We start from the raw sequence: 10,478 nt of genomic DNA, 5'->3' as shown, positions 1-10,478 counted from the left end.
ATGGAGTGGGGGTGCTTTTCTGGTGACACTGTCAGTGATTTATTTAGAATTCAAGGCATACTTAACCAACTTGGCTACCACTGCATTCTGCAGTGATACGCCATCCCATCTGGTTTGCGCTTCGTGGGACTATCATTTGTTTTTCAACAGGACAATGACCCAACACACCTCCAGGCTGTGTAAGGGCTATTTGACCAAGAAGGAGAGTGATAGAGTGCTGCATCAAATGACCTGGCCTCCACAATCACCTGACCTCAACCCAATTGAGATGGTTCTGGATGGGTTGGACCACAGAGTGAAGGAAAAGCAGCCAACAAGTGCTCAGTATATGTGGGAACTCCTTCAAGACTGTTGGAAAAGCATTCCAGGTGAAGCTGGTTGAGAGAATGCCAAGAGTGTGCAAAGCTGTCATCAAGGCAAAGGGTGGCTACTTAGAAGAATTTAAAATATAAAATATATTTAGATTTGTTCAACACTTTGTTGGTTACAATATGATTACAACATGTGTTATTTCATAGTTGTGATGTCTTCACTATTATTCTACAATGTAGAAAATAGTCAAAATAAAGAAAACCCCTTGAATGAGTATGTCACGAATCCCGTTTCCTGAGTCTGTTGTTTGCCTGTGTTCTGTCCTGGAGTGTTTTTTCCGGCGTCCTGGAACGCACCCTGTCTGGTTGCCGGGCAATGTAGCCAGTTGGGGGAGTTCTGATTACCCGCACCTGTATCCCATCAGCTATCTGCACACCTGGTCCTGATCATCATCTCTCCTCTTCTTAAGCCCGGACCTGACATCCATTCCCTGCCGGATCGTTAGCCATGAACACCATTCACCCGGAACCCATATCCCATCCCTGTCTGCTCKTCGCCAGTTTTTGTTTATCCCTTGGATCTGCCTATCCACTCCCATCAACACACCTCCGCTGCCCGCTCCGCCACCTGGAACTATCTACCTCCACGTTCTCATTTATTAATAAATACTCACCATCTTCATACTCACCTTGTCCTGGTCTGCTTCTGGGTCCAATTTTGGTAAACCCTGACAGAGTAGGTGTGTCCAAACTTTTGACTGGTACTGTACATTTTACATTACACACCACAACATGGAATTAAAATGCATATAAATTCAAAGCAAGGATTTGTACTATATTGTTGTCGATGCACACGTACATGTTGATGATTGAGCAGCAACTTCAGTGCTTGATGTTGATCTGTGAAAATGGGAATAAATCAAATATTGTAAGTGCTTACTAATGTTTCATAGTTATTAATTTGTTGAAAAATAATTATTTTAAAACATAGTTTTTGTTGTTGTGGTTGTTGTTATAACTATCATAAGAAGTAGTAGCAATAGAACCAGCTGTCTGCAAGCAGAGCAGAGTAGAGGTAGCTAATGTAGAAAAGTTATAAACATACATGAGACAATTATCACATTTCCCACTTGGAATAAACAGGTTGAATCTATGATGTTTCCACGTAATTTCAACCCCAAACAATCAATGTGATGACATTGAATAAATGTGGAAAACTGATTTGGATTTGCAAAAAGTCATCAACCTAAGGACACTTTGTTTTTTTCACACAAATTTTAACTTGAATGATATATGTTGTTGATGTCACTTTAAATTCATGGTTAGTCAACTCAACCAAATGTAAATCAAAACTAGACATTGAACTGAAGTCTGGGCCCAGTGGATTATCTCCTGTCAGTGACATTTAGTCTACTAAAACACAATGACAACATTACTCCTCTGGAGAACTGATCCTCGGTCACCCCATGGGTAATATTACACGTATTCCTCGACGTTAATAGTCCCTGAATGCAGTCTTTTCTCATTTAGCAACACACAGTGATTAGCAGGATATGCGGTACAGTGAATTCGGAAAGTATTCAGACACTTTCCCTTTTTCCACATTTTGATACTTTATAGCCTTTTTCTAAAATGGATTAAATGAAGAAAAGATTATTGGAGTCCACCTGGGGTAAATTCAATTGTTTGGACATGACTTGGAAATACACACAGCTAGCTAGTGCCTCGACACAATCCTGTCTCGGAGCTCTACGGACAATTCCTCTTGACCTCATGGCATGGTTTTTGCTCTGACATGCACTGTCAACTGTGGACCTTATATATACAGGCGTGTGCCTTTCCAAATCATGGCTAGTCAATTGAATTTACCACAGGTGACTACAATCAAGTTGAAGAAACATCTCAAGGATGATCAATGGAAACAGGATGCACCTGAGCTCAATTTCCAGTCTCATACCAAAGGTCCGAATTTGATGGGGTATTTGTTGTAGATTAATGAGGTAAAAAAATGGATAAATCCGTTTTAGAACAGGGCTGTAACATAACCAAATGTGGAAAAGGTCAAGGGATCTGAATACTTTCCGAATGCACTGTAAATGCATAGTACTTATTTCATAAATGTTTAGATACAATGGTCGACTTCCATGCATTTGCAGCTCCAGTTAATTATGTCTTCAGTATTGTGAACTTGATTACTAACTATGGGGAAAAAGGCCTTGATTCAATTGAGAATGCAAACATTGGTGAAATAATGAGATATATATCAGCCAGTAGAGTAATAGACATTCCAACAGCTAATATTGCAACTTGGATATTTCCTGGAGATTTGAGTCCCTATGCAATCAGAAATCATTCAATAGTGCTTGCAGCATTGAACAACCACAGAGAAAAAGCACTTCTTTAGGTTTCATTTCATAGAACAGAGGAACTTTCTTTTTTTGACATAGGAAATGGTGGCAGAGTTTTTTTATACCAAAATCAGGGAAGTCCCAGTCAGGCCAATCATAAACACACACGTACAGTCAGGTTCTTTCAGAGACCAATCAATAACACAGGCGTACAGTCAGGTTCTTTCAGAGACCAATCATGAAACACAGGCGTACAGCCAGGACAACAGGTTTCTATAAAAGCTTCTTGTTTGAGTCCAACATTCACACACAAAAGCACTAGCCCAAGGCTAATCGTGTGATTTGACCACCTTCAGGTAAATTATTAATTTCATTATATGAAGACTGCATGTTATTACACTGCACAATGTATATTTTGGTTTTGCATTGTTTATATCACACTAAAACACGTATGTGTGACGTAGGCCTAAATATGGCTAATTGGGTGAAACTCGAGGCAGAACCCTTTTCTGACTCTGAGCAGCTGACAAAGATTAATACAAATGCAAATGTTGCAAAAGCATGGAGCCTGAATATTTTAGCTCTTCAATGTGAGAACACCGAGTACATACCAAGTATATACCAGGTATACATGATGCAGATTATAAAGCATTAAGAGCAAAAAAACTGCTGTGGAGCAACTCACTGCTTTCCTGAATACAAATAATGTATACAAAATGCTCTAGTAATGCTCCATTAAGAGTAAAAAACAATGACTTCTCAGCACTGTCCTATCAGTTGAATGAACACGAGGGGAGACAGAGAGCTGGTTTCAAGCGCAGGGCGCAGCAGGTGTTTATTGAAAAGGACCACAGGAGGAGGCAGGTAGCTGGGTCCAGGGACAGGCAGAAGGTCATACACATGGGTCCAAAGGCAACAGTATAGGCAGGGAAAAGGCTAGTAACGTAGTCCGGGAGATCAGGCAAGATAGATAGGTAGATAACAGGAAATCTGATAGGCTGAAGTACAGGCAGGGAATAGGCAAAAAGGCATCGTTAGTGAGGCAGGCAAAAACTATCGGGAGGAGTAAATCACAGAAAAACAGAGCTCTGAAAGACGTGTGTCACAAAACTGGAGAGTGAGCTGCGTTCAGGGGATCTAGGTGTTTGAGAGTGTGAGCTGGAAAGTGGGCTGGAAAGTGAGCTGTGTTCAGGGATCTACGGTTTGAGGGTGTGAGTTGGAAGCAGACGTTACAATCAGATTCTGATATTTTGGAGACTCAAACGTACGAATAGATTAAATATTCCACCACGTTTTGGAGTGAAGCTGTGACAGTACACTAGAAAATATACATGCTAAGTATACTTTGGAGATACAAAAAGTCTAATAAATTTTCATGATGCCTTCATACTGTCATACAGTCTTACATAACTGGTTCAATTATTATTATTTCCCTTTCAACAGGAATTTCAACAACAATTGCAACAATTTCAACAATTTCAACAATGTACTAAAACACCATGAAAATAATCCACTTCTGGACGTGTGGTCCTCGGCCTCCCAATAGGTAAATATATACGTTTCTCTACTTTAACTGTCAATGAACGCTGTCTGGTCTCTTTTGTCAGGAAGACTCTCAATAATGTTATTCATTTTTCAAGGCTTCATTCTGTTGCAAACAGTGCATTCAGGCTGTAACACAACATTTTTTGGAGAAGTCAGGGGCTGTGAAAACTTTCTTGTCATACCCCATTACTTTTTCCCACATTTTGTTGTGTTACAGGCTGAATTTAAAATTTATTAAATTGAGATTTTATGTCAAAGTGGAATTATAATMTTTTTCAAATTAATACAAAATGAAAAAGAGTTGCTTACTGAAGGCGACATTGAATGTTCCTCAGTGGTCTAGTTAGTTTTGACTTAAGTAGTCTTAAAAATCTATGGCAAGACTAGAAAATGCCTGTCGAGCACTGATCAACAACCAACTTGACAGCTTAAAGAAAATGTACAAATATTGTACAATCCAGTTGTGCAAAGCTTCACAAATCATTTGAGACTTACCCAGAAAGACTCACAGCTGTAATCGCTGCCATAGGTGCTTCCACAAAGTATTGACTCAGGGGTGTTGAATACTTATGTAAATTAGATATTTCTGTATTTACTTTTCAATAAATTTGCAAAAAAATCGAAAAACCTGTTTTCACTTTGGCATTATGGGATGTTGAGTGTAGAAAAAAATATATTTCATCAACTTTGAATTCATGCTGTAACACAACAAAATGTGGAATAAGTCAAGGGGTATGAATACTTTCTGAAGGCACTATTGTCAAGATTATGTCAATCCTTATCATTACCTTTATATTCATTATCGTTGTCATCAGCAAATTCATTATCCATAAATACCAAATACCGTGCAAATCTAATTATTGATTGCTTAAGAGAGTAAACATATTTTTGAACCAAGAACCTTTCTTCACATTGCAGGGCCTGGGGCCAGGGCTAAAGCAGGGGCCAAGATAGCGGATGGAGAACACACGACCACCTAAGGACCTATGTGCCATCGCTGCCTTCCTGTTACCGCTGCTGGAGGCTTCCGGATGGATAACGCCAACCACTCCGCTTTCTCCTCCCTCTGTCCCTATCTCTCTGTTTCTCTCTCTCTTTCTTTCATAATCCTGGAATTAAAGTGTGACTATGTTAACCGTCAGGTCAGTCAAAAGATTGCTACTGGTGACACTGAAACCCGGTACTTACCTGTGTCAGTATTTGAGATATATATGGTTAAATTCAAAAAGATTTGTAATATTGATTTGCGCGTGACGTAAATATGTCCTTTGGAGTGGAACTTGAGGCAGAAGATTTTTCTGACTCTGGGCAGGCGACAAAGATTTGTCAAACGAAACGTCGGAAAAGCATAACGGAGCCTTTACATTTTAGCTCTGAAACTGAGCTCTTCATAAGTACAGAGGGTGCAGATCAGACATTGAGTGTGAAAAACAACATATAGACTCTTCTCAGCGTTCCATCATATCAGATTCTGATATTTTAGACAGACGCAACGTAGGAATAGCTTAGATACTCCACCAGATTTGTAACATGCACACTGGAACATATTCAGTATGTATACTTTGAAGCTTTATGTTTTATGTATACTTTGAAGCTACATAGTCACACTTTAAAACCAGATATATCTAATAAAGCCTCATGACGCCTTCATAATGCCTTCATAAAGTCCTACACTACATACATAGAAGCTTCACGTATCATTTGTAAGCAATGTCATGCCGGAAAAAGGTGTGTAGATGCGGAAGCAGAGATGTGCCGACAGAAGCAAACTTTCATGCATAATTCCGTTTAAATGGACCTAACGGACGGCGCAGAAGCTGCAAAATAGGCTTTAGAAGGTGGAAGGTTGCTGAGTCAATCCACGGACAGGGTATAAAAACACAACTGTGGGAACTGTTGGTCTATGATTCCAGGTACCACTCCTGCCGTTGTGCCTTGAGCATGGGCATTAACCCTAAAACTGCTCTCCATCCAGGGGCGCTGCTCTGTAGCTTATCAACTTAGCTGATCAATGATTTGTGCAGCGCCTATGAAATTTGATGAAGCAGATAATGAGATCAAACAACTAACAATATTCAGTTGTAATGAACATTTAGAAGGTTATGATAGGGTCATACTCACATTGCTCCTATAATATATTTAGCATTTCATTATCTTTATATTCTGGCTTAGCTTTTTAATGCAATAAAAACTGTGACAAACTATTCAGTGATGCTTTATTTGTCTAATGCAATCCTCATTTTAAACTATGTATTTAAACTATGGCAAATTGTTCCCTTACCAAGTCAGGGCTTGGAACAAAATGTCCTGCATCATCAGCCCAGCATTGTTGATGCTGTTTTTTTCATCCTCTTGAAAATGAACTCAGTAAAGTGACTGGAATGATCATGTCTTAAAGGTTGACACCAAGGAACAAAGTTCAATGGGATTAACAGCTAACCTTGAAATGGGTGACTGACTGGAAAAACAACTGTCACTGGGAGAATGAGATGGAATACTGTAAATTGACCAGTGTTAACAATCTACCTGTTTAAAAACATTCCAAGACGATGTAAACAGTTCCATGATACAAGCGTGCTAGTCAGAGGACACGAGAGCATCGCATTACAAACAAAACAGAAAACAGTACTTATTAATGCAGTTAATGAACACTTGATATTTATCAGTTTCAATTCTATATGTTAAACAGCTGTAAGTATCTGAGAAAATCGGTTACGGTGCTTTCTCTGGTAATTGTTCAAGGATTCAGCAATTGTACAATGGCGATGATGCATTATTACCACTGGGCACAGACGTCCTTTCAACGTCTAGTTTGATTTACATTTGGTTGAGTTGTCAACTAACGGTGAGTTCAACGTGAAATCAAAAACAATGTCAACATGTCATTGGATTTAGCGTAAAAGTTGGGTGAAAAAAAGACAAAATGCACTTATGTTGATGACTTTTACAAATCAGTCAGTTTCCACGTTTTTCAAAGTCATCACATGTCCCTGCATATTTATGTAGTCAGGCTAGGTTCGACACAACACAAATACAGAAGTTAGACATGGGGATTTACAAGAAGTCACGTGTTTTTCAGGAAATTGTAGACAGAAAAGAGAAACTGATAAGATGCCAAATAAATGGTAACTGGGACAGTTTGTTCTTCGCTGTGCTTGTTGAGACAACGACCTTCACATACATACTTTTCCACTGAGGTATTATTTGACCAGGTAGATTCTTCTCATCCTGTTATTGGTGCATGTTGCATTCAGAATGACAGCACACAAAGACCCAAATGTGTAAAGGCTGTCGTCTTCCTCCTCCTCGGACGAGGAGAGAAGGATCAGATGACCAAAATGCAGCGTTGAAGGTAGACATAATATTTATTCAAATGAAAATGACGAAACACGAAATAACACTTGAAAAATATACTACAAACATAAACGATGTAGACAACAGACCTGAACAAACGAACTTACATAACACGAAGAACGCACGAACAGGAAATAGACTACACAAAAACCGAACGAACAAACGAAACAGTCCCGTGTGGTGCAAACAGACACAGACACGGAACAAACAATGTGAAAACACCTACCTTAATATGGTTCTCAATCAGAGGAGATGAAAACCACCTGGCTCTAATTGAGAACCATATCAGGTCACCCATTACCAACATAGAAACACATAACATAGAATGCCCCTGTTGATAAAACGTTTACTGGAGACAGGAGATCAAGTGGAGACATAGGACGAGGTGGATAATTATATAATAAGGCCGTTTATTCACATGTATAAATATCTTAGTAAATCGTGCGCACGGCTCCTTCTGTCTGACTCGTATGGAATCGTCGGAAGAGGGCGCTCTAAACAGTTCATACAGATTATATAGGCAACAAGCAAAGTAGGTTGATCTTGTAGTCTGGCCTTCCGATTGGTCGATCTGGGTCGTGGGTAGTCCTGTCCGGGCCTGATGTCGACATTCCATTGGCTCTTCACACAGTTCTTTGTCTTAGTCTCATCCAAAAGCATCCTGCATGTGCGTTTGTTTTCACAGGGCCCTATTCATGGGGGAGGGGAGTGTGTGTGTGGGTCTGCGGTTATTTATAAGGGTACAAAGTAGTGGGGGTATAGTGGGGATGGGTGCATGTTGTGCCAAGTATAGCTTGTGTTGAGAAGTTGTAAACAAGTTTACCAGTATCTAATACAATTTCTTACACCACCCACACTCACGCCCTGACCGACTAACAATTACAAAAACAACAGAAAAAACAGGTCAGGACGTGACAAAATGGGTGTAAACAAACCCCAAACTCACTTTCCTAACCATTTGTATTTTGAGTAATTATCTCTTCAAGGTGTTTTGTCTTTAATCAACTACACTGCACTCTGTTTCCTCTCAAGGTTTCTTCTCTTGCCAGTGTTGCCYGGTTTTTGAGGAGCATCTAAACTTCATTTGTGTAAAAATACAACACCAGAATAAAGACAGAAAGTGTGCAAGAAAAGATAGATGGGACTTTGTGACTTAAGTAACTAACCAGTTATATTACTCATCTACTCAACCATGTCAGGTCAGGTTGTTTCTGTCTGCTGACCAACTGAGTATGTTGTCTCATATTTGTGCACCAGCACTGCCTGTGCTGTWAACCTTTTTCACTTTCACTGTTCATAAGATATTCTATTCATATTATATCCATACTCAAGTGGAGAAAAAAATACAGGAAATAGTTGTTAGTGTGTGTGTGGCTCCCGTCCGCAGTACACTTTTCCAAGGAGTTGTGTGGATGCGGATGCAGAGAACGAACGTTCAATGCATCCAGAAAATGTTTTCAAAGTTGAWGCTCATTTACTGCATTTCTCTACAATAACATTTTTTTTAATGCTATTTGAAGAAGAGCAAAAACAAGCCAAAATTACCCTAGCAGTTATCCCCTTGGCTGCTTTAGATTCATTAACCACAGTCGATCTGCAAACACATAGCCTATTAGCTATACAATTTTAATGTTATACCCCAGAAAGCGGTGAAATATCAGAAATGGTTCGCTCTGAGAAATTATTTGTGCTGACACTTCAGTGACTAAACAAAATGTCTGACATTTTTAGAACTGTATTGTTTGCATTGTAATGTATGCCGAGGCCTATAGGGAAGACAGGCCATGTGGAGATGTTCCTTTTAAAACATATTTTAAGTTTTTAAGTTCCTAACTTGTTTGATAAGATTAGTACGGATTTTCTCAGGGGACCCCACGTGCCATGACCCCAAGTTTGGGAACCACTGTACGAACCTCTCTCTCTCTGTTTCCTCTGCTTCCTCCTGCATGCATTGCAGCCTGCCAGCCTCACCACTGAGCGCCACATCACTGTCTGTCTCAGTAGCCTACTCTCTGAAGCAAAGTTATAATGAGAACTTAGCAGCTTATTTTTTGCTCCTGCTGAAGTATGCTCCGTTTAACGTTAGCTTCTTACTTCATCCTTCTAGCTGGCAAAGCAGCCTAATACTAGCCAGAGGCAGAGCCCTTCAAAGTTAATGCAATAGAAGTCTCTGCTGGCAGCTATCCACTGACTGACATATCTACACTGAACAAAACGCAACATTGCATGTTTCATGAGCTGAAATTAAAGAACCCAGACATTTTCCAAATGCACAAAAAGCGTATTTCTCTCAAATTTTGTGCAGAAACTTGTTTACATCCATGTTAGTGAGCATTTCTCCTTTGCCAAGCTAATCCATCCACCTGACAGGTGTGGCATATGAAGAAGCTGATTTAATAGCATAATCATTACACAGGTGCAACTTGTGCTGGGGACAATAAAAGGCCACTCTAAAATGTGCAGTTTCATCACACAAGTTTTGAAGGAGCTTGGAATTGACATGCTGACTGTAGGAATGTCCACCAGAGCTGTTGCCAAAGAACTGAATGTTAATTTCTCTACCATAAGCCGCCTGCAACGTCATTTTTAGAGAATTTGGCAGTACGTACAACCGTTTGCTGATGTCAACGTTGTAAACAAAGTGCCCCGTGGTGACGGTGGGGTTATGGTTCGGCATGCATAAGCTACGGACAACAAACACAATTGGATTTTATTAACAGCAATTTGAAGGCTCATTGAGGCTCATTGTCGTGCCATTCATCGGTGTACGACAGCGTGTTTACAGTTCCCGCCAACATCCAGCAACTTCGCATAGCCATTGAAGAGGAGTGGGACAACATTCCACAGGCCACAATCAACAGCCTGATCAACTCTATGCTTATCCATGAGGCAAATGGTGGTCACACCAGATACTGACTGG

General features: G+C 39.9%; 1 long non-coding RNA gene across 1 annotated transcript; it reads left to right on the top strand.

Annotated features, from left to right (window-relative positions):
- The first annotated feature begins 2,909 nt into the window (after window positions 1–2,909).
- LOC111978858 (uncharacterized) lies at window positions 2,910–6,408 on the top strand. The gene is made up of 3 exons (XR_011481598.1): window positions 2,910–3,015; window positions 4,103–4,217; window positions 5,136–6,408. It is a non-coding gene; the product is annotated as an uncharacterized lncRNA (long non-coding RNA).
- The last annotated feature ends 4,070 nt before the right edge of the window (window positions 6,409–10,478 follow it).

The sequence above is a fragment of the Salvelinus sp. IW2-2015 genome, linkage group LG19 (genome assembly GCF_002910315.2).
Source record: "Salvelinus sp. IW2-2015 linkage group LG19, ASM291031v2, whole genome shotgun sequence".
Classification (NCBI taxonomy): domain Eukaryota; kingdom Metazoa; phylum Chordata; class Actinopteri; order Salmoniformes; family Salmonidae; genus Salvelinus; species Salvelinus sp. IW2-2015.
The sequence above is the reverse complement of the archived record's forward strand: the minus strand, read 5'-3'. Positions and strand labels throughout refer to the sequence as shown.